We start from the raw sequence: 25,817 nt of genomic DNA, 5'->3' as shown, positions 1-25,817 counted from the left end.
GAACCTATGAGGAAAAGTGAATTATTTCATAACTAACACTGTTCAAAATGTGGAAAATGTACATTTCAACACGCTTTATTTCGAATTTGACAAACCATGGAGTGGCAGTCTACATCAGTATAAAGGGAATAACGCATACAATACGTCATCCAAAACTGCATATTTCAGCAATGTGCAATGAATGCGTAACAGATTCCCTAGAAGGCGTATCTCCAACAGAATACTCAGATATGCTCTGATTTCAACATGGATCCGAAATAGACAAAAGGTAAACCTTCACAGAAGAAAACATGGAATGCTTTGACGAAAAGTCAGAAGTGTTAGAGACCACCAGCTCCAGGATTTCTCGTGTTCGCAATAACGCGAGCTGCAATGTTTTGTTTCGCTCTTATACGTGAAGTATACAATGGCAAAATACATCGCAGCACGCGTCGTCATGAACTGTGGAGCTCACAGTCGTTATTTGTCACTTCAAACTTGCCGCCAAAATCTCCCGTGTCCGTTGCTGTCATAGCTTAGCTTACCGTTTGACTACTTTGGACTTACCTTGAAGTGAGAGCATGCATGAGAACTCTGTAGGGAGACTGTCTGGGAATTATGCTCTCTAGGGAATGTGTTGAGTACCCATTTCAGATTACTGAAATATGCACTTTTGTATGGTGTGTGATAGTTCTTTAACGTTGATTTGGATCGCCACTTCACGGTATCTCCAAATCAAAATAACGCGTGCTAAAATGTAACATTTCCATGATTTTGGACGACCGTAGCTCTGAAACTATGTATTTTCGTCACAAGTTCATATGAACTATTTCTTCTTATTTGCATGTGAGGAGTAATCTTTTCCAGTTTGTCGTTATAGTTCATTAACACCCTGCATATCAATCGATAAATTACATCTAGCTGAACAACAATATGTTGTTAATGTTCACGTAATAATTTGTGTCTTCGTGTTCCTACGCTTAAGGCACGTTTATATGTTGTTTATAAGTTCTTCTACTACTATAGTACTCGCGCCGAGTCGTGAAGCTTGACCTAGATCTACCGATTTCACCACCCAATAGAACGCGAGGGTGTGTTCCAGTCGTCAACCGCCACCCATCAAATTTTGTCAGTGTCTTCTCTCGCGCTACACGGAAAACATCTCCCGAGAGTACAGTGTTGTCGGATTGGCGTCAAGTTCCGTTTTGTTAATTCTTTTTTGTTGCGTTATATTTTCGTTGTTACTATTTGTACTATTGTTTCCATTTTAGAATAGTTGTTGTTGTGTACTGTTATTATTGGTAATTTTTAAATGCTTTTTTTTTAATATACTCGTTTACTATGTCTTCAAAGTTTGGCAACATTGTTGGAGAATTTCAGCTGTTCGACGTTTCCCCAAGTGTGCGCTCGGAAAGCGGCTCCACGAATTGTACCGAAGTTTTCCGATGTGTTGGAGCTCAAGCAAAATATTTCTATGATTGGTTTAAAGCCCACGTTTCACGACTCAGCGCGAGTACTATAGTATTTTACAGCTTGAACGTTTATTAAAAAAAAATTCTCCACAGAATCTGGGAACATTTGTAGTGTTACCCCACTGGTTCATAATCACACACTGAGAAAAAAAACATATGTAGCGTACGTAAAAACTTAGGTTACACGTGTAAATTCTATAGTTCTTGGACTTAATGTACAGCAAACGTACAACTGAAAACAAATATTTTATACGTAATTTCCGTATAAATGTTCCGAATAAACGTACTTTCCGTACGAACGAAAGAACTGTATATAGGCGATCAGGATTTCACATATAGATGGACGTATACAACATATAGCTGACGTATGTTATATCCGGAAGACTGTTAGAGGTCAGACATCCTGCAACGGCATGATGTAACATCTGAGGGCAGTACATATGTAGGATATGTATAACATATGCTGCGTACTGATTTCTGTAGTAAACATAAGTATTCCGTATATTTGCACAATACGCAGCTGTTCGGATAACGGAATTTTCTCAGTGCAATTGATTATCCTAATCTAAATTATTTTTCATATTTTTCCTAAACCTTTCCTAAACCAGTTTAAATTTTGTATTAAATTGGTGACGGCTCTTCAGGGAAGACAGGTCTGTAAAAAATTAAACTTTCTTGCCACGAGCTAATGAAAGAAATGCTCATGCAGCTTTTAAAAAGCTGTATACAACATTAGTAGATTAAGTAAATTTTGGTTCCTTAGTTTGAATTCATTTTTCTTTTTACCTTTGTGGCCTCCCTCAATAACTGTCATTAATTAAAACGTACTCGTTTTTAATAGGCAAAGTTTTCACTACTCGTTTTCAATAGGCAAAGTTTTCACTACTCGTTTTCAATAGGCAAAGTTTTCACTATGTAAACTAGTAATAGTAATAATAAACTAGGAAAGTAAAATAGAAAAAGGAACATGTGAAACGAAGAACAGAGATTATATAAAATAAAATAGATTAGCTGATAGAAAAACACACAACTCTTGCACCAATTGCCCAACAACCTCTTAAGTATAGCAATATACGAAAATTAAAATTTAGGAAAAATTCTATTAAAATTTGCAACACAAGGGTTAGGTCATACGGTTTGCATATGATATTGGGTTTGTTGCGGAATCCGGAAAGAAAATTAAGAAGATAGAAAAATATCAGGAGAAAGATACGAAAAATATGGGATGAAAATAAACGTGAAAAAGTCAATATTTATAGTGATTGGAACTAAGTGGTTGGTGTCAAACATAAAGGTAGAGGAAAGGAAGTAGAAGGGTAGACTAGCTTTCTACCTTAGTAGTGTTATTAGTGAGGAAATGAAGTGTAAACATGAAGTAAAAACAAGGATAGTAAGATCAAAAGAATTCAGGAAGAAGGAAAGAGTATTTTGTAGGTCCTTGAGTAAATACAGAAGACTCGTAAAAATATTGTACTCGATGCACTGGAAATATGCACAGTATGCAAAAATGACTAATGAAGGCTGGAGGCTTTCGAAATGTGGATGTGAAGAAGAATTAGTAGAATTAGCTGGGTCGAACGGACAATGAATGATAAAATGTTATGTGTAGTAGGGACAAAAATAACAATTAAAATTGTAATTAATAAAAGAAAAGAAAATTGTTGTGACATTGGCTTATTAAAAACTGTAACATGAAGGCACTGCTAGAAGATACGGTAGTAGGAGAAAGAGGGAGGAGTTCATAGAGGTTACAGGTAATGGACGGCATTAAAGCAGAAAATTGTGATGTCAAGAGGAAGAGGTTAACTGAAAACTGTGGTGGTAGAAGTATCTCAGTTTCCGGCAAGTGAACCTCCATTAATTGCAAAATTCCCTATGATGATGATGATTGGAAAATTTCGAAAATGTTAGAAAATCCAGGAAATAATTCAGGAATGAGCATTACGAGAAAAGAAAATTCGAGAATTAACTCGAGAATGAGAATTACGAGAAATGTTGGAAAATTCGAGAATTAACGTGGAAATGAGAATTACGAGAAATGTTAGAAAATTTAGGAATTAATTCAGGAATGAAAATTACAAGAAATGTTCGGAAATTCGGGAATTAACTTTGAATTGAGAATTACGAGAAATGTTAGAAAATTTGGTAACTAACTTGCAAATGAGAATTACGAGAAATGTTAGAAAATTCTTCAATTAGAGTTACGAGAAATTTTAGAAAATTCGGGAATTAACTTGGGAATTAGAATTATGAGAAATTTTAGAAAATTCGGAAATCAATTCGGGAATGAGAATTACGAGAAATGTTAGAAAATTAGTGAATTAACTCAGGAATGGGAATTACGAAAAATGTTAGAAAATTCGGGAATTAACTCAGGAATGAAAGATGAAGTCAATGTAATTTGTTTCCAGAAACGTATATGTCTGGTAAGCCTTATCTCATAGTCACCCTGTGATTATGCTTGTTTCTCAGGCCCTTTTCCTGCTTTACGCGCATGATTAGCAAACCTATAAGGAGATTAAGTTCCGTCGAATAATAAATTCTACAAGAACTAATCCTCTTGTATGATCAGCGAAACTGATTTCTTTAACATTAAATATTAAGTGTTACACAATAACTGCCCTTCAAGATAAATGAATTATATATATATATATATATATATATATATATATATATATATATATATATATATATATATATATATATATGCTACATTTACAAAATACCCGTTTTTCTTAATAGCGTATCAGATAAGCATGCCCTATTAGCGACGATTTATCGATATTATATATATATATATATACAAGGTTAGACATTACGTCTCCAATGAGTTGCAGCAATATGCAGGTCACGGCCTGGAGGCTATTTTTTGTTCCTAGCGCGCGCACGATTGCAAGAGCGCAAGGAAAAATATGAACTGGACTGCCTTCACACTTTTGTCGCCACGAAATAAGTCACAGTGGTTCTTTTGTGTTTGATTTTTTAACATCCTTTTTTCTTTCTTTTAATTTCTGGATCAAAACTTCTTTCCACTGGTTTCGCGTGAGTGTTGAAAATACACGTGACATGGACTCTCTCTCACTGGAACTTTTGCCTCCCGCGTAATGTTTCTTTACCCTCTTTCTCTCAATTGTCTCACTTATTTTCTGCGCGCGCCAAAACCTTCACGCAAAAGGAAAGAGCGCTCCCCCCGCAAAGAGCAAGCAGCTCAAATCAATAATAATATCACATGCGTGTGGTGGTGCTGGACTCTATATAGGACAGTCACGTGATTTTTCCACATCAGATGTTTCTTTCCCTTTGCTTTTTCATTGTACTTTGCGTTAATTCTTTCCTCAGATTCTGTATTAGTATAACTCCTTTTTAGTAATCTCATTTCTCCTTAATATATCCCTTCCTTCTTCAATGCTGAATTCAAAATTTACATAATGCTTTTTTTCACTTTATAAGATAAAATGCGTTAACTTCCTTCAAATACTGAGGACATTTCACTCGTAAAGTGTAATATTAACTGTTGATTGACCGGAAATCTGGAATATATAATGTTTAAATATTCTAATCTTAATGCAGTTACTAGCAATATTAAGCGAAATAATTGTGAACTTTTAAAACAGGCTTTCAAATAGATAATAGGCTCAAAATGAAATTTACAACTTCAGAGGGATGTAATTTAAGAACAGCGCAACGTAGAGGGTGCAGTTTAGAACATGACACTCGAAGTCATATCTGCTCGATTGAAAAATGTATGCTTCAAACCTCTGCAAGATGTGTATGATTGATTCTCTGAAGGTACGTAGAGATTAATTGCCAGGTTATAAGAAACTGCACTCTCTACGTTGCGTTGTTTTTGAATTACAGCCCTCTGAAGTTCATTTTTCCCACGCTTTCCGCACCTTATATCTCCGAAACTATCCCTCACTGACCAAAGTTCCAGAAGACTTTTTTGCTAGTCTCGGAGTCGGGAATCAGATCCCAAAGTTTGTTCAAATAGTTTCCTACCACCCTGTATATCTTATGTTTGGGGATATTTTTTTCATTAAACGCTAATACATATATTATAAAGTTTTACTTTGAAGATATTAGCGATGCGCAATTGGAAAACAGAAACGGTTTTTTAATTTCATACCTTTTTTCAGCGATTAGATTTCATTATTTTTCGGTGTAATTTTTTTAAAAGTTTTTCATGTTTTTCGTGTTCTCGGTGGTTTTTCGGTTTTTCGCTTACATTTCCCTTTTTTGATGTTATTATTAACATTTTTCGTTATTATTATTTTTTTTTGTAATTTTAATATCTTTGCTTAGTATTAATTATATAAGTTTTCAAGACTATGAACAACTAACAATTAAAGTAGGTTTTATTTCAAATGAAATTATATTTTTTAGTTGAATGACCCACGGTTATTTTCTTCAGGCTAAAGGAGATGAATTATTAATGAAAATAGATGATCGTGAAACTATTATTTTTATGTTCTTCCTCTGGAAATCGAACTCGGGAACACTTGCATCAAAGACTCGTGGGGACAACTATATGTTTTGGTGTTCGATATTAAAATAGGAATGGAACACCATTATAAACCAATTCAATTATTGTTCATTAGAAATTTATACGTAGTTTTAGTTATTAAACAAAAAAATCTCCCCCGTTGTAAACATGCGTTTATTTATTTGGAAGAATTTGTAAATATATTCAAGTTTCATTGTGGTCAATATGTTACTATGCTATCTTTATTATTCATCACCCACAGTGAATTCGTGCAAGTGTAAATGACGGAGTTTTATTCTATCAAACGAAAAGACATCGGGTAATAAAGCTCATGCTGTTACGTCTGGTAATTGAAAAGAATCTTGTTATAATATGTAAGGGATGCATTTGATTATCCTTGAAAAGAAAGAAACAATAATTTTAGGAATGATCCGAAAAATGCATCAAAAGATTGCGATCTTAGCCAATAATTATTTATCGGATCAGGGGTCACAAAAGTTTGGAATGGCCCCTAAATCGAGTTTTAGTATTTTTTTACGGAATGAGCACATCATACTGAGTAAATTGTTAGTTTTGATTTGATTACACTATATGTAGTTCTCAAAACATGGGGCGTACAAGAAAACATTTGATTGTATTTTCAAAATATATCAAATTTTGTGGATTAGAGTCCACAAAATATTTAGATGGTCCCTAAATCGAGTTTTCGTATTTTTCGCGGAATAAGCACATCATACTGAGTAAGTTGTTAGTTTTGATTTGGCTACACTATATGTAGATCTTGAGATATAAAGCCGACAAGGAAATTTTTGCCTGAAATATATTGGATCCTTTGATCCAAAAAGGGAAAAATGTTACAATAGAAACTCCTCGTAGATTTATGCCTACTTTATATAAGAAAAAATTGGAATCAATAAATAGTTCTTGTGTGATGCCCCGCCAAATGAGTGTTTGTCACTGGAGAAATTAGTGCTAACGCAAGTACGTTCAACCAAGTAATTCCTGACCTTCACAACAACTTTATTTATGGGGTTGTTGACTTACAGCCTCATAATTCTTATTTTATCTGGTTCTCCAATCAGATAATAGGTCAATATTGATAAATCGGTACACGGAATAATCGTTAACTGAGCATAAAACTATGCATTCTAACAGTATATCCGGAAACGAATATTGACTAAATATATATACACATAAAGATACTTGGGGTGTCACTTCCTAGTCAATTGGCTTATGTATTTAGTTTCTGCACGCTTGATTCAGGGTTAGGTCTCGTTGCGGGTTAAAGCCTCTACGCAAATCCGAGAAATGGTTCACTATTCCAGTAGATCCCATCGTGTATAGCAGTGCTGAAAATTGCATATTCTAATAATACACAGCAAACATTTCAGACTGTGTGACATACTAATCCTAATAATAAACAGCAAACATTTGAGACTGTGTGACATACTAATCCTAATAATAAACAGCAAACATTTCAGACTGTGTCAGACTAATCCTAATAAACAGCAAACATTTCAGACTGTGTGTCACGCTAATCCTAATAATAAACAGCAAACATTTGAGACTGTATCACACTAACCTTAATAATAAACAGCAAACATTTCAGACTGTGTCACGCTAATCCTAATAATAAACAGCAAACATTTCAGACTGTATCACACTAACCTTAATAATAAACAGCAAACATTTCAGACTGTAAAAATATTAAATTTCCCTCATATTATTAATATTTAATATATAAACAAATCAAGATTTGATAACAATTTCATTTTTTTATTTTTTATTTTTTTCCTTTATTTTCTGTGAATAATAAAAACAAACACAACTTGGAATAATAAGACAGTCAGCAAACATTTCAAAATTCTCTTTAGTAAACGATTCCTCATTCTTCATTCTTGGTAAATTTATGTAACTTATGTAATCTAATGTAACCAAATTGTTCTGTAACTGTTAACAAATTATTAAATAAGTAAAAAATTCCATTTACCTTGCACTTTCCTAAATCCTTACACGTGCGTACTTTGGATGTTTTTCCGTAATTTCAACGGCCATCTTCCTACTTTGGTTGATATAAAAACGTCCCAGAACCCGAAAGAGGGAAGTAGCACTCGAGAAGTGGTAAAGTACACGAGGAGCGGTAAAGTTCACGAGGAGCGAGTGTGAGCAACGGCAGAAGAGACCTATACCAAGTTCCACGCCAATTCGACACAGAAGCCGAGACATGGAAACCACCAGTCGACAACCAAAAACTAAAGTACAAAATACACATCCAAAGTCCTAAACGCCCAAACAACCTTCCTTTTCTTTCTTCCTAAACATACTCTCAACTCTCTCTCTTTTTAAAAAATATTTATTCATATTTATTTCTACCCACATGCCCTACAAACTAAACACGCTCGTCGTCTTCTCAAATACCTCTCAATTCTACCAGTGAGCTATATTTCCCAAATTAACAATTAGTTTCTTTTCTTTCTTCAAAACAACGACGAAAGCATTCCTACCGAATGCACAAGCGTAAGAAGACTGTGTCACACTAATCCTAATAATAAACAGCAAACATTTCAGACTATGTCACGCTAATCCTAATAATAAACAATCACGTTGATAGAAGTAATTGCTTGTGTTATCGCTTACTTTGTCTGACGCTAATAGATACCGCTAGTTGCGCTATCGAGTGTTAAATGTTTGTAATTGCATGTTTAGCTACGTAATAACCTAATTGCATATACATTTGGTACAAATATGCTTTAGTTATTACAACCACTCTTATTTTGGTGGAGGATGCAGTGACAAAATTCTTTTTGGTTGGGACCTATTTTGATGTGTAGCTCTTTGATGAACAGGCAGAAGAGTCGGGCGGAACAACTATAGAAATAATAGTGCAGATAATTTATTGAACTTACATGTTAATCAAATAAATGAAAAACGTATGGTCTACAGCACTAAACTTTCTGGCTCTTACTTCTTAAATGGAATCATGTTGTAATTATTACGAAAACATTTATTTGCGAAATATAAACAAACTTTTGATAGGCGATTTCGAAAACTGCATCGAAGAGATATCTTCAAGATAAAACCATCCCTTGTGTGTGTGTGTGTGTGTGTGTTTCATAGCATATTATTCATGCTTTATCGTAGGATTGTTACAAACATACTTATGTATGAAAAAAACGAAAAGATTACCTGACTTGTTTTTAAATAATCGTTCGAGAAAAACTCACCCTCGTGAATTTTTTAAATGAAAAATTAGCTATTTCATATTGTAAGTTTCTTAATGGAGCATTTGTTTGTCATATATAAGAAAATCGTTCGGGAAGAACTTATCTCCAGAACTCTTGTGAATGTTTTCAGGAGAAATCAGTAATAGCACATTGTCAGGTTAATAATATAATATTTATTTGTGAAGTATGATCAAAATCTCTTGAATTGTTTTTGAGAAAATCGTGCGGGGAAAACTCACTCCCAAGAGTAAAGTATCCCCTCAGTGAATTTTCCGAGAGAAGAGTCTTATACCATATCATGAGGGTGCTAATAAAATATTGATGTATGAAATATAAACAAAATCATTAGACCTATTTTTGAGAAAATTGCATTTTTTTATTTTTAACCTTCAGTAAACTACTTTCAATTTTATGAGTACGAAGAAAGTTTTAAAAAACGCCGCAAAATAGTGTTATAAAAACATTAAGTTGAACAGCACGGTCTCTAAGCGACTAAACACGTTTACATCGGGAAGAACGGACGTACATCCAGAAAATCACTTTTTCTGCATGAAATCTCGAATCACCATACCTTGTCCATCGTATCGTCGCTCGAAAGTTAAAAAAAAAGTAGGAGTTAGCTTTGTTATATAGGCAACCCACTTAACTTTGCTTGTATGTGGGTTTCATAACGTCACGGCTATATACACAGGTAGTGTAAAAGTCAATTCGTTTAAATTATAAACATCTACGGGGTGATTGAATGCATAAAATAGAAGTCAACGCTTCATACATAAATAAGCTGTAACGATAAGTCTAATTTAAATTTATCTTTTTCCTTTATCAGAAATTTAAGCCTGTAAAGGATTTCTGAAATATTTTTAAAAAATCAGATTTTCTTTTCGTAACGAATTGGTGGAGTATCAGAACGGAACATTTCCTAAGAAGTTATAAAACGATAGTGGTCGCACAAAAAATAGTGATATTTTCCCTTCTTTTCTTAGAGGTTAAAAAAATACTGTATTTTCGATTTTTACCTCATTAGACTTCCAAACTATGCTATGCATAAGTAATGGAGTTTTATAAAACCGTCCATCCATTTGTTTGTCCACGAATATCAGAACCAAAAAAAGTAAGAAAGAACGAGAGACGACTTTTGGATCGATTCAGCGGCCCAAGATAGTTCCATCTTCCTCTTGACTCTCTATTCAAATGAGAAGTGATAGAAAGCATTAAATTTGGACTTCAACGTTAATCGCCATAAAGCAAAAGCGGTTTATAGATAATGGGAAGCGGTTTTCTACGTTGCATTCATCGTCACAGAAGTAAAAAAAAAAAACTATACCCAGCGTTATACATATCTCTACTAAAACCGGAAGTGGTAAAGATCTATTACAACTTCCGGTTTCAGACGTAGTCTCTATAGAACAAAAAGTCGTAATAGAAAGCAAGAAATAGGTTTTTGATATGCTTTCCGGGAACGAGTTTCGTCTTGAACTTTATCCAATCTATTCAAATCGAAAATAGTGGAAATAAAAGATTTTTGATTTCAACATCGATCGTCATTATGACGAGAAGGCAATTGATAGTATGAAACAGTTTCTTGATATGGATTTAGTATCGCATAGATAGGTTCTATTTCTGACCTTATTTCTCTATTCCGAGCGGAAGTGGTAGGAATCTACTACTTCTATTTTTAGTTTGATATTCTAGACCGAAAACGGTAAAAGGTAGAAAGAAAATACTATTTGGTTTCAGCGTGCTGAGAATAAGTTATGCCTCAGTTCTTTATCCTCTAATGAAACTTGAAATACTAGAAAGTAGTACAACTCCCACTTTTTTCGTATTTAGTTCCTATATAATGAAATTTACAAGAGGTAGCAAGAAGTTATTTCTGATATAGAGTCGGTATCCGAAGAATAAGTTCTATCTCTCTGACCTTACTCCTCTATTGCAATCAAAAGTTATATTTCTACTACTTCCCGGTTTAGTATTGAATTTGCATAGTTTGCAGGTCTACCGTAGTTTCAGCACCTGAAATGAAACTTAATTATTTTAAAAGGATTATCTTAAGTGAGAAGGTTTTTAAAACTCGTTCACATTAGTTTGTGTTCTCTTACATAAGTAAACCTAATTATTATTAAGTATTCTGCCTTTTGCTAGGTCCTGGAACTAATGATTTTTTTCTTTTTAAATTTAAATTTGTCACTGGAAATGTTTCTTCCACGTTTCTCAATCCTCAACTTCCTCTTTTAACTCCCAATATTTTATTCTATTTTCAAATCATCGATCAAGTTGTGCTGTTTTTCTTCCTATTCCTCGGTTTCCTTCCATCTTACCTTTTATTGCGGTATGAACAAGGCAGTTTCTTCCCAACATAGGTCCAGTCTAATTCGCTTTCCTGCGAAGGATGCTGGCTAAAAGCGTCCTCTTCTCTCCTATCTGTTCTAAAACATCTTCGTTTTTACTCTCTCAGTCCATTTTATTTTCTCAATCTTCCTCGAAGATCATATTTCGAAGCTTTCTAAATATTTCTTCCCTAACTTCCGTAATGTTCCGGTCTTTGAACCAAATAGCCATATACTCCATATGGCCTGACCTGACCAGCTTCTTTCTTAGCCCAATATTAAGCCTACTAGTACGAGCTTTTGAATAACTCTAAACAAATATAAAATAAAATAAATGGTTTATTCCGTGAAGATCAATATTGTGTCTGAGTGTGTAGTATATGAATGCCCCCCCCCCCCCTCAAAAAAACTCATACGCTTTAGTAATAAGACTATGTATCTCTGATATTTTCTTTCCTCCTGGGAACAATTATTTTCCTTTTAAGCTAAGAAACTAACACGAAATTAATTCTAGTAATTCTAGTATATTTAATGGATTCAAGCTGAAATGCTAGTTTTTCTGACAGAAAAAACAGGTTTTAATGAAAATAATTCAAACCCTTCTCCCCTTTAGGATACGCATTTCAATGAAAGTGTAATAATAACAACCCATAATACACTCTATTTTTGCCACAAAATGTTAACGTCCGTTTCCCCCTTAGGATATGTCCTTCAATCAAACTGATATGATAAAATCTCATCGTAAGGTAGGTAGTGACTATGCTCTAAAATTCATTTTAAAGTATTCAATGGTTTTCCCATGACATGATTACAATCACAAAAAAATATACAGTAGGCCACGATTATTCGCCGAATTGAGTAGCAAGGGCACTGCGTATAGTGAAAATCGTGGATAACGCGAAAAAAATTATTAAAAATTAGGTGAAAGCACGAAAAAAAATATAGATCAAAAGAAAAGAGCAAGATCCTGCCACTTATCCGCAAATTCCAAGAAGGCCTATAGGATTACGTTGCACAATAAATCTGCCAGTAATTTTCAACTTTCGCATTGTAGGGTCTATTGTGTTTTGCCGGTTGTTGGCTTGGATTCATTTTTTAAGGTTCATAACTAACCCTCAAGTGGCCACCCGCGGACTCTCATTCCGCAGTGAACAATGAATGCCGTTTTCATACCTTACAACAATCGGCTTCTGTTTACCAGAGTAGAATTGCAGTTTGAAATGTGCACTATTGTTGGAAATATTGATGTTTATAATGCAATTTATTTTTTATGTTTTAGAATATACAATACTTATTTGCATGTTTAGTATCTGTCCGCAGCGACTACTTATGAAAAATAATTGAGTGCGACTGCATCAGAGTTAAAAACAATTTGCGCCACTTGCGGTGGAGCTTTACTGTACAACGTATTTATCAATGTGGCGAAGAAAAACATCATAAAATTTAATCTTCTCCCTTAAAACTAGAATTTTGACAATCACCAGTACACGTTTTATCTGTTTTTTAATGAGGAGTTTATGCACTGAGTTTCATCTTCCTAACTTTAAGGACTTGTAAGATGGTCTGTTTTTAGTATAAATTATGATCTTTCTTTATATCCTTTTTGGATACGATTTTAATCACAGTGTCACAGTAAAAACCCAATTTGAGGTAGGTGCTAAATACACTCAAAAAACCCATTTGGAATGATTCTGCAATTTTCTCGATTTATGATCACAAACGAGATAGTAGCATTCATTTTTAATTATGGTATATAGATTATGTTAACCAAGAAGTGAGATGAAATGCTAAGTATGCTTTAGATGTAATATCAAAATCCACAAGAAAATTACTCTCAGAAATCAAAACTTATCCATTGGGAAATGTTAAAATTCTCATAGAAAGTGTGGAAATGATTCTCTAAAGAAAGTGAGAAAGTAGGTATAATAAATAACTTGGTTTTCTTTGGAAGGAGTGAAGGAATTCCATACACATCATAGTTACGATTTTGTTATTTTGAATATACAAAACAATGATACAATGAAATTCCAATTACCTGAAAGACTGACTTTTGGACGCAATCCGAATAATTGAGTCAATCACCAAAAACGGTTATATTGTGAAATGAAACTCTCTAAAATTGCTTCCAAAGTACAAGCAAATTCTTCGGATTTTCTTAGAATATAAAGAGAGAGAAATACAATATGTGTTCGTAACTCTGAAATTGGTGGAATATTGACTTAGATTTATCTAAGTATAGAATTCAAACATCCAAATAAACTTATTTTAATGTGTGTTTATATACGGATTTCAAAGAAATTTTATTTTTACTAACTAACGCATACAATTTGCATTTTCATAAGTTTTTTAAAAATGTACTATTTAAATTACTGATATCGAATCGTATATTTGGCGATTCAAATGAGTGTATTGATTGGTTCATTTGGAGTGATGACTGGATCGGTTGGTTAATTTGGAGGAATAATTGGATTGGCGAATTGATTTGGACGAGTAACTGGATTTGTTGGTTGATTTGGAGGAATGGCTGGATTGTTTGGTTAATTTTGGAGGAATTATTGAATTGGTTGATTGATTTGGAGAGAGACTGTATTAGTAGCTTGTTTTGGAGGGACAGCTTGACTGATTGGTTAATTCGGAGGAATGATTGGAATGGTTGAATGGTTTAGAGAAATGACTGGATTAGTTGGTTGGTTCAGAGGGACGAATGGATTTGTTCGTTGATTTAGAATTTAGCATTTCGTTTAGCTCCAAGTCTATATAAGACTTGGAACTACATGAGGTCCCATTAGGAATCAAAATTGGATATCCTGCGCCGAAGGCGTATGCTCTAACTATATTGCTACGAGAGATTTCCCACATACCTAAAAATCGGATGTATTTCTAATTGATTTTATACTGTATTTTGAATATTATAGAATAATGATCAGGTTTATTAACTTTTCAATCGCCGCATTTTAGATTAAAGGAGACGGTGATGATGAAAATAAATGAAATGGTGGAATGAAGAAAGACAGAGGAAACGTGAGAACCGAGAGAAAATCCACACTGTATTTATCTATCACAAAGCCAACATAGCGCAAGTTGAGATCGAGCCAAGGGCCCCACTTACTAGAGGTAAACTTTGGATCTATGCTGGAACTCTAAATCAAATAAATCTTACTAAAGGTGAACGTTGGAACTCTAAACCAACCAACTAATCCAGTCTTCCGTGTCTAAGCCAAAGGCGCGTACCCTAACCACTTAACCACGAAGAAGCTCATCCCTGCCCCAAGTAAGCTCGTGGTGGACTACATTGTGTCCATAGATTTTCTAGAGATACTCCCGCTTCCTCTCACATTTTCATCCTACCAATTTTTCCATCATCATTCAATTGCCTTAATCATCCGTCTGCCTTAGCCTGAAAGACATAATCGTGGGACGTTAAACTGAAAGATTTTTCATTTCATTTTCATTTTGATTTAGAGTATATTACATATGATAGTAACCTACCCTCTTCTTGCTACCCATAGAGTTAAGAAAAAGGCAAGGGAATAAATCATACACCTTTTTCAGTTTTATTCGCGGGCCTCTATTTGGCTTCCACTGCTTTAGAACATAAGAGCAAGGTATTTAATTACAGGTTTAATATATAATCCTCGCGATCTCTCGCCGTCACTAAGGACAAGCAAGGTTGAATCTCTACCAAGAGCCACAAAAGAGATTTAACACATCAAAGGAAGCTCTCGGGATGCAATTCTTTTCCTTAAAATAAAACCGTACTTTCCTGTGAGCTCAGATATTTTCTCATATGAAGGTTTAAACAGTTGCCACGTGTACAAATCTTCCATAATGGCATTTGTGAAGAGAAAATGAGGGAAAAAACGGAAGAAATAAAAAAAAATCGAAAGGATAGGGAAAAGCAATTAAGCTTGCGCAATTCTATCCTCTTAAATCGTGCAGAGAAAACGACTAGTGTATCAGAAGAGAAAAATGGAAGGAAAAATCCAATAACAGATGTCACTAGTGTAAGGTGTTAACGTTATTTTTTCCTTCTTTCATCCTCAATGCCCATCAACGGTCTCCTGTTCCTTCTTTCTCTGGCTTCCTGGCTGCCAGCTACCTCAATTCCTACTTCTTCCCAGAATGACTTCCTTCTTTTTTCCTAACTGTGCCTTCATTTCTTCTAAATGGGTCCACTGAATTCTGCGAGGCAGCAGCCTTCTGTAACGATGCCATTTCTGAGGCAAAAACGACTATTGTGAGAAAATACCATTAAATGTTGTTTCTTCGTGTTACCAACCTCAGGAAAATTCACTATATATAAACTTTGGAGGACTACTTTTCCTTGCTACATAAACTCTGCACTACACATGAATTACCTACGTAACGAAAAAATTCCAACTTTTTATTTGAAGGACCAGTGGGTGAGTAGTATAGCCTTTCTTTTTCATGTAAAGTCATTTAAGTTTGATTCTCAGCAATAAATTTATGATGAGTATGTCCAACGGTATATTCGGACTCTTCTATTTACTCTATTATCTTAAACACAAATTTCATCTTAATTATTTACTTGTACTTACAATCTACGAGGGTAAATAAAAAATAATCCGTTATTTTAACATAACTCTTCTTACATTGTTCAAACTGACCTGTCCTTGTTTATTTTATTGTTATGCTGTTGTGGTCATGCTATGAAAGTTCCATTTGTCTTCCTTTTGTTGCAGATAGATCATGGCCGTTCCATGTAACGTATTTCCCGTTTCTATATATTAATATTACAATTATTTTGAAAGGATGTTAGCACGTTACACGCACACATTCCTCCGCAAAGACAACTTAAAGGTGTACGCTGGAAGGAAGGAGAAATTACTTCCCCCCACTAAAAATAATAATATTATAGCTATATTTGTACCGGTATAGTTCAATTAACTGAACAAAAGTGGGAACTTAATAAATCCAATATCTACTAGTAAAAATGCTCCATAGCACGCCAGGTAATCAATGGTCTACAGTAGTCAAATAATAGAGTTAATTCGGATATTATCAACTTTATATATATATATATATATATATATATATATATATATATATATATATATATATATATATATATACAGGGTGGGCCATTTTAATTAATCCACGGAAATATCTGAAAAATGATAAAACATAGAAGAAATGTTTCAAGTACACGTTATATATTGCTAAGGGGGAAACCCAATTCCGCCAAAAGTACCCCTCCCCACCCCCCCTAAATGGGGGTAACGGGGGGTAACTTTGAAATGTCAAATGGGAACATGGGTCGAGTAATACCTCGTTCGAAAGGTTTTGGAAAACTAAGTAACACTGTACCAAAAGATGTTTCATATTGTGCACCAGTTTCAAAATGGCCGCCATGATATGGTTCGGAAACTCCAGTACCCGTGGTATGAAAACCATGGAAGGTAAATGAATGGGACAAAATTGAAATACGTAAATATCATAGGGCATATCGAATGATGTAATCCCTGTGATCCCAGTGACCTCCCTGAAGGGGTCTTGTGGGCTCAATGTCCGACCGGACAACGGTTCTGGCGTACGCTTGACCTACCCAATGCTGTTTGGAAGGCAGACTTCATGCATAGAGAATTGGTGCACTAAGTTAACGCGGATGGCCACAGTTACATTTTGATTAACTATTAGCATTCATGTCATATTGTGAGCTTGAGGGACGAAACAGTGTGTACGTACAGTATATCCCCGAAATGCTTTCTGAATAACCAGCACGCATTGCATAAAAGTTTCTCTTTTTTAGTCACTACAGCGTCATCCTTACAAACAAATGTTTCAACCGCACCATACCTATTTGTAAGGTTAGCCTTAATTTACGAATTAAAGTAGAGTTCTCGTTTGAACTTTCACTTTACTTTCCACCCCACTCACATACAGAGCGCCGGGAGAGATTATTTTGCAGGACTTGGATTTCTCTCTCTACATTATGGCAATTTTACTCTAATATTTTAATCTCTGTTGTATTATTCTCGAGCCTTGGAACGCCTCCGTGGTTTTCCTATTTAATTTTCGTTATTTTCATTTATGTCTAACCGTATTCATACTATGGGCACTAGACGTTTTCTTAGACACAGCCACCATGTCTTTGCGATCATTTTGAAAACGGTGTCTCATGTCGAAAATTTTCTTACAGAAGCTGTTTGATATTAATTTGTCTATGTAACGTGATGTTACTAGCTTCAAGCTGCTATTTGAAATTTTCAAGTTGGCCCCGGATACCTTTCAGTTGGCCCTTGGAGTCACCCCGACAACACCTCTCGATACTATGTTTCGGCGGCCTTTTGAGAACACTGCCATTTCACATCAATCGTTTTCTATTGCAATATGTTAGATTTTGCAAGATTTATCGAACGAGGTACCACTCGACTCATGTTACTATTTGAAATTTTGAAGTTAGCCCCCAAGACCCCTTTAGGGAGAACACTGGGATCACATGGACCACACCGTTCGATATGCCCTATGATATTTACGTATTTCAATTTTGTTCCATTCATTTACCTTCCATGGTTTTCACACTACGGGTACTGGAGTTTCCGAACCATATTATGGCGGCCATTTTGAAACTGGTGCACAATATGAAACATCTTTTGGTACAGCGTTACTTAGTTTTCAAAGACCTTTCGAACGAGGTATTACTCGACCCATGTTCCCATTTGACATTTCAAAGTTACCCCCCGTTACCCCCATTTAGGGGGGCGGGGAGGGGTATTTTTGGCGGAATTGGGTTTTCCCCTTAGCAGTATATAACGTGTACTTGAAACATTTCTTCTATGTTTTATCATTTTTCAGATATTTCCGTGGATTAATTAAAATGGCCCACCCTGTATATATATATATATAAACTTGAACAATATAATTAAATTGAAAATTATAATGATGCAAACAATAACGCAAAATGAATTGAATCTAGACCAAAAATTACACTTAGAACTCAACTATAAAAGTCATTATTCAGTATCGCCCAGCGACAACAGAACAGATACAACCACAACGTTAAATGGCGTATTAGCTTCCAATGAGAAAATCTAATAAATATATTAGTTACAGTAAGTATTCCACTTATAATCCATAGCATTCACAGCAATAAACTCGTAAATACCCATTCATCACATAAACTACCAACACTTAATTTGTAAATCGATTAGGTTGAAAAAGATTCAATTTTGGCACCAAAGATAATTGTTTTCCTTCCTATTTGATAGCAACCTGTGATCTGACGATCCCAGGTAGCGCTGCACTTGAAGAAAATTTTCATTCCAAAAAGTACTACCAGAGGTCATAGAGAGACATAAATTTTCTTAAATGAATTGAAATCTCAATTAGGATATTACTATTACAATTAGGTGGAAAAGTTATTATTTTCATTTTATAACAGAGAAATCGAGGCTAACTATGATTTATAATAATTATTATTATTTTCGAAAATTCACAACCTTAGCTATTTAATGACATATTACATCCATTAGAAGTGTTCATCAAAGAGGAACAACGAGCAGTGATCCGATTTTTGTGGTCGGAAAACATATCGGGAGGGTGCAATCCATCAAATGACTTTCGACACAACAGTCAAGAGTCACTCGTCTGTCTAACAGAACCATGTCCTGTGCACGCTCAATGTTGTCATTATTTGTGGCCGTAGGTGGTCGTGTGGCTCCTTCCTTGCGCGTAACACTTGTGCGACCATATTTGAATTTTTCAATCCATTTGTAGACACTTTGTTGTGGCAAGAACTGTTCCCGTATTGACAGATTGCGGTCCCTGATGGACCTTCCGGACACAAAAACCGAATCTGTATAATATAGTATCTGTATAATATAGAAATAATAACGCAAATAAAAATGATCACCAGCATAAGTTGTATCTGTACACTCACCATGGTGCGAGTAGTCCCGGATTGGATTCCCGGTGGGGCACTCGGTCGAAAAAGTGTAAAACCTTTGTCAGCCCAGCCATTCTGAATGAAGTTTTCCTTATTCACACCAGGAAAATGCCGGGATAATACCTAACATATAGATCCCAGGCCTCTTCCTTCTTTCCCTTTCCTTGGATAGTGTGATCGCCGAGGAATGTCATCCCTCATACGTCACGGTCTAACACGGCCATAAATGCCGAAAGCTCTTAAATCTAAATCCTAAATCCTCTGTACACTCACCAACTGCACTGGATTACTGCAGTTGGAACTACTTTTCTATTCACACCGGCAGTGGCAGAAATCAACTACTTCCGGTTTCAACGTTGATAATCTTAAAGCAAGAACGGTAATGGATAGCGAGAAACGGTTATTTTTTTTTTTTTGAATTGATTTAGTGTCCCAAGAATGCATTATTTCTACCTTTATTCCTCTACTAAACTCCGCAGTGGTAGAAATACACTACCATTTATGGTTTGAATATTGATCAACATGGGGCAAAACCGGTAATAGACAACAAAAAACAGTCTTTTTGATATGGAATCAATACGTCAAGAACAGGTCTCAATCCATTCATTTTTCTATTATGTGACCGGAAGTGGTCGATATCTAACTTCAATCGAAAATGTTAGTACCAGTACTTCCGGCTTCAGCGTTGATTTCGCATAGCTTGGAAGTTTACGGTAGTTTCACAACACATTTGTTTCAATTAGCTTCAGCATTACTTTTCCGCAGTCACTCGTACATTTTTACTTTCCATTTGCTTTTAGACAGCTTGCTTGAGAGTTCATTGTTCCAATCTTGCGATTTTCTGACTTTCAGAAATTTTTCGTAAACTCGTCAGATGAATAGTAGAATTTTATCTTTAAATATATGTCCTGGAGGCGTGAAAACTTGTCACTTTAAAAGGGAGGAAAACTTTGTTTTAAAATATCACAAATTTATTTAAAATAAAAATTAAACAATGTTTCATCCCCAATCATGGAAATTCTTTGGTCACAAGAAAATCCAAAAACATGACTTTAGTATATTTTCGTGAATATTATACAAGATTCTTCAAGCTGAAAAGAAATACAACGCGGAATATATAACCCACTAAATTGCAAGATTTTTCAACGTTTATATGACTCATCAAAGTATATCACCAAAGAAAGCTTCGAATGGTTGCTATGGTAACGAAAAGTAAAAGTTTCTTAAAGCCGGCAAACAAACTGTTCTCAAAATAGAACCCTCTTTTATGAGATTTGGCGATAAGAGTGTCAAAACCAAGAATCAGGGAACAACTGAGAGACTACTTGCTTTAACAGCAATATCAAGAACGCATATGTAAGTAATGTAGAAACTATTTGACAAATCATGTAATTGCTGAGTAATATAGAACAATCGAAATGATATTTTGAAATATATGGAAATGAATGCACTCAAAAGCAATTCTGTCACCAGTATACGTTAAACGTAATATCTATGACCGATAGTTTTGCTGACAAATACCTTTTCTCACTGTCTGACAGATCCTTTTGTCTTCGGAATTCCATAACCAAGTGAGATCCAATTTACGAGGCTTATTGTATATAATCTTAAGAGCTTATAGAGAAAATGTTTGTAACAACTTCATCATATTGCCCAAAAGACTGAAAATAATTTTTATAATAATAATAATCCATTATCATTAAAGTAATAGTATAATATTTTCGTTAAAAGAAAGCTTAAATTCATTGCAGAATAAATTTTTAGATTATGGCTGATAAAGTCGGATGGTTAACTGTTTTTATAATACCAAACATAGGTGTTTCAACTTACTAAATCACATAAATAAAATTGTAATAATTATTGGTTTATGACCCAGTCAGTTGAAATCTGATTCCAGAATATGTTTAGTTTTATGATGTGTAGGTACGAGGGCGTTCATCATTATATTCTAATTTAAAGGTGGTTCAACAATCGTGGGATGACGAAATTCAGCGAAACGATTGCACCATCTTTCCTTAGCATAATAAGAAAAGTAGGCAGCGTTGCTATTTATAATCCGGTTTTTATAAGATGAGGAACATTGATATCCAGCAATGTCTACAAAAGCTGCACGACAATGCTTCTGTGCTACAGAGCCGCTGTTTCCAAAGCTGCTACTCAAGAGTGCGTATTCCCGATTCTTCCTCATTCACTCTATTCCCCAGACTCTGCCCACCTTACTAAATCCGAACTCTAAATGGCAGCTCTTTTTACTTTTGTTTTTATGCTAAGGGAGGATGGTGCAATCAGTTCACCAAATTTTGTCATCCGATGATTGCTACGCCACCTTTAGCTTTAGAATATAATGAATGCGCCTTGTAGAACAACGGCTTCGTTGATGATATTGGCTTTGTATACGGATGTTTCCTTTAGTTCGTGTTCATTTATCATCCCAACTTGTTGAAGGTAGTAGGACAACACAGAAACGGTAAACAAAGTCGATACCGTATAGAGATGGCTTGTATAGATGACTTGTACTCAACACATCTCTATACTTACTGGGTACGCGCTGAGTGGCCTTCGACTCCAGTGGAAGCAAGAATTTTACAAGTGTGCCGCGTCGGTGCAAAATCTGACAGGAAACGAAAATGTGTTTATCTCACAATCATTTAGTTTTTTATAAATAATTTATGAACTGTAGTTGTTAGCATTACTGCAAATCAAATTTTGTATTCATAGCTAAAAGGCTGATGAGTTGGAGAAAAGAAATATTAACAACATGGATTAGTGGAGAAAATGATATCTTGCAATTCTTATATTTGCGTGGAGCATAGAATGTTTAAGTCATCATAATCAAATGAATTGAAACATGTTGTTCTTTATACTGGCATTTCAGTGATAATGATTCCATTCAACTTATAATTGGTTATGTATTACTGCGCGATTTGTAGTTTTGTATTTGAAGAAGGATTGGATTCTTTATAGAGAATCTGAGAGCTTTACAGGTACTGTTTTTTCTGCTACAGTATTTACGTACGATATTTACATACTTATCAAAATCTTCTATACAACCCACCTTACTCGGAGGTTATGAGGGTTGCATAAGCGCACGGCTATTTTTACAATGAAACGAAATTGAACTTAAGAAAAGAATTGAATTTGGAGAAGCACATTACCACTTCGCGAGTATTAGACTCAGGCGCCTACTTGCTCTTTCTATATCAAATGACGAACTCTTCTCACCATTGTCACAAGGCGACAACTTAATGTTGTTCCATTTTACAGAAACTCTCCGCTTCTATCATCACGACTTTTATGATTGGCTCCTCTCTCCATAACATTAAGAACCTCTTTCCGACTAGATTCCCTTCTTAAGATAAATTTTCGCGTGGCTTTGAGTTGTCAATTAGTTTCTAAACTTTCTACATGTATAATGAAGCATTATAAACAAACAACACATTCTTTGTTTCCTTTCAAGTTTATCCAATTGCTTACCAGGGACGTATGCAGGAAGTAGGTTCTGGGGTCCGGATCCTACGAAAACCTGACGTTTTTGTGAATTTAGTATAATTTTAGGGGTATTTTACAAATTTTAACATAATTTATCCTCATCTTGAATTTGGACTACCCGAAATAAATGCCTGCATACGCGCTGATTTCTGAACTTTTATGAATTATTTGCTATGTGAAATTCTTGTAGTATTTGGACTCATAACACTTAACAAATTTGCAATGTAAATAGTCCACACTCTAAAGTATTATTAGTGGAAGTGGTAATGATCGCGCAGTGGCTAAGCTCTTCATGTTACACCCCACGAACTACAGTGGCCGGTAGGTTGGATGATATGTGATGTTTTTCTTCTATCGCAGTTATAAACCCATTTTCTCGTGACACGGGAAATACAGTTAAAGCCGTCTCGACAGATTATCAAAGAAATATCTCATGGAAAGTTTATGGAAAACCTCTTTGTGTGGAGGAATAACTATTTTGTCTAACTATCTACGTAAATAGAATACGGGGAATGCTCAGTTTACTGGTATGAAAATGTGATTTATGTAAGTTGAGAGCGTAATAAAAGTAATTTAGAGATTACTTTGGGAAAAAATCTATTTTCTGGAAAGAGGTAACTAAGAATTTTCAGTAATAATGCCAACGAATCTCAGTTTCGTTTTCGAATAAAGAGAAGCGATTTAACGATTTTTGAAAGACGGTGAATTTGATAACTTTTTAAAGAAGAGACCAAAAACATTCATTTCGGAAAAAGAGGGACTAAATATTTTGCTTAGTAATTGCTAGGAAGAGATGAAAAGTGTAAATTTCGTTTTATGGATTCAAGAAAATGATTTACATATGTTTTAAGTATCTGAAAGAATATTTACAGGTCACTTTGTGAAAATTCATTTCTGAATGTGATAATAATGTTTCTAAACATGTTCCATACAGTGAGATGTCTTCAGATTAGAGAAAGAAGTTTAGCTGAGTTTCGACTTTGGTAAAGAGCAAATTCCGAACATTTTTAAAGAAGAGAAAGTTAACGAATTTTACTTCTTTATTAATGAATATTAATGAATCGAATAGAAAGAAGACACATGAAAATAGTTATATAATATGTTCATCTGTGACACTGATATAAATTAACATATTGAATTATTGTAATTGAAGTATTGTATTAACATATTAACATATTGTAAAATAAATGTATTTGACAATTTCCACTAAAGTGTGGGACAAAGTTTATGGCGTTTGTACGCAGGGACATTCCACTTCAAATCAACAAGTCATCAGAGTTGACCATCTCAAATTTCGTAAAAATTGGTTCACAGTTTTATTACAGTGGGAGATGAAAAATCCCAAATATTACCTCTCTCCCCCTGAAAATGTCTCTATACAGGGTGTTCAAAAAATTTTAAAAGGGCATTTTTTCCGTTACAGTGATTTACAAAAATTGTCATAAAATTGTTAGTATGTGCACTATAGACATGGAACAAACACCATTGAAAAGTTTAAAGATTGCTCTACAAGTTCTATTATTTTGAAAGAAACCATATAATGAAAAATAATATTTCAAAAATTCAAAATAAAATTTGAATTTTGAATTTCGCAGAGAAATGTCCTTGTAAATTTGTTCAAAATTGTCCAGATTGTAGTCTCATATGTGTACTAAAACACTACAAAGTTGCATTTTGGGCACTCAATGGGATCCGTTTCAAAATTCAATATAAACTAATATTGCAAGATATTGACCGTGTGAATATCTGGGTTCAGATAGATATAATCATTTGCCTGTAGCTATTTACCTACAGCTTCAAAGGAATTTATATTCAACTTCATTTGTTTCTTGATGTATTCATTTGAATTTACACAATTAATCATCTTTCGAGCTATTTAGACAGGTATTACGTTTCCAAACAGTATTCAATACAGGTCACCAGAGGCGAGCGCCGTACCACTGAGCCATCGTGTCTCCACTCAGGGGCGGCGATTCGGGGAGCAAGGGGGGCAGTTGACCCCCAACTTTTTCGAAGTGATCCAGTTTTTGCATGTATTACTAGTTCATAGAAAAAATGGTGCCATTTAATATTTGTCGTTGCGTGAGTACGTATTGGTTATTTGTCTTCCCGTGGAGTTAAGAAAGCTACAAGAATTGCGTTTTAATTTCAATTAAAAGCAATTAATGTTGCAATTGCGTATTTCTTTAAATGTCATAGGATATGCCTGTAGTATTTACTGTCTTTCATTATCTAAACCGTAAGAGTAATAACATACATTTAATGGCATGGAATTTAATGTGTGGAATTAAAAATATAAATTGTTCATTAATCCCCAGTTTCAATATAATTTCCACAAAACAAGCCTCATTATTCATTAGTGTGATTACTGTTATCCCTTCTATTTATTTGTTTTGCAAATTTGTTATTAAATAATTTGTTCACACAATATTCGAGACAAAATTGTAAGATGTTCATGAGCAAGCAATCAAATCTCTTCCTTCGTTATTTATGAGTACCTACTTGCGTTGCTCTTGTCAATTTACTTAATAAAATATGAAATACGATATATGGTATTTTAACTAAAAAAAAAGAGAAAGTATCCTATTAGTTATACAATCTTTCGTCAAACAAAGTGTTAAAAACAATCAGGAAAACTAACATTGATATACAAATATTCAGATCATGCCTAGCCCCCCTCCACTTTTAACGCCCAATCGATGCCACTGTCTCCACTATATGGTTAACGTACGCATCTTGACTGTTGGAGACCCCCAGGGAAACACATATAATTCGAATCCTATGTTAGACTGCAGATTCACATCTCATACAATCTTTGTGTTGAATGGGACGTCAACTTCAGCGAAATAATCTGAAAAGAAAATAAAAGAGAGAGATTTACTTCATAATTTTATTTTGCAATTATTTTTACTGAAATACATATAATGTAAGTAATTT

The 25,817-nt window shown here is 34.6% G+C and overlaps 1 protein-coding gene across 1 annotated transcript in view; it reads left to right on the top strand.

Moving 5' to 3' along the window:
• Positions 1-25,817, top strand: part of LOC145671109 (uncharacterized) — a 233,464-nt gene that overhangs the window by 11,704 nt on the left and 195,943 nt on the right. The window lies entirely within an intron of this gene.

The sequence above is a fragment of the Thermobia domestica genome, chromosome 15 (assembly GCF_964235325.1).
Source record: "Thermobia domestica chromosome 15, izTheDome1.hap1.1, whole genome shotgun sequence".
In the NCBI taxonomy this organism is placed as follows: domain Eukaryota; kingdom Metazoa; phylum Arthropoda; class Insecta; order Zygentoma; family Lepismatidae; genus Thermobia; species Thermobia domestica.
Note: the sequence above shows the minus strand (reverse complement) of the source record. Positions and strands in the feature narration are given on the sequence as shown.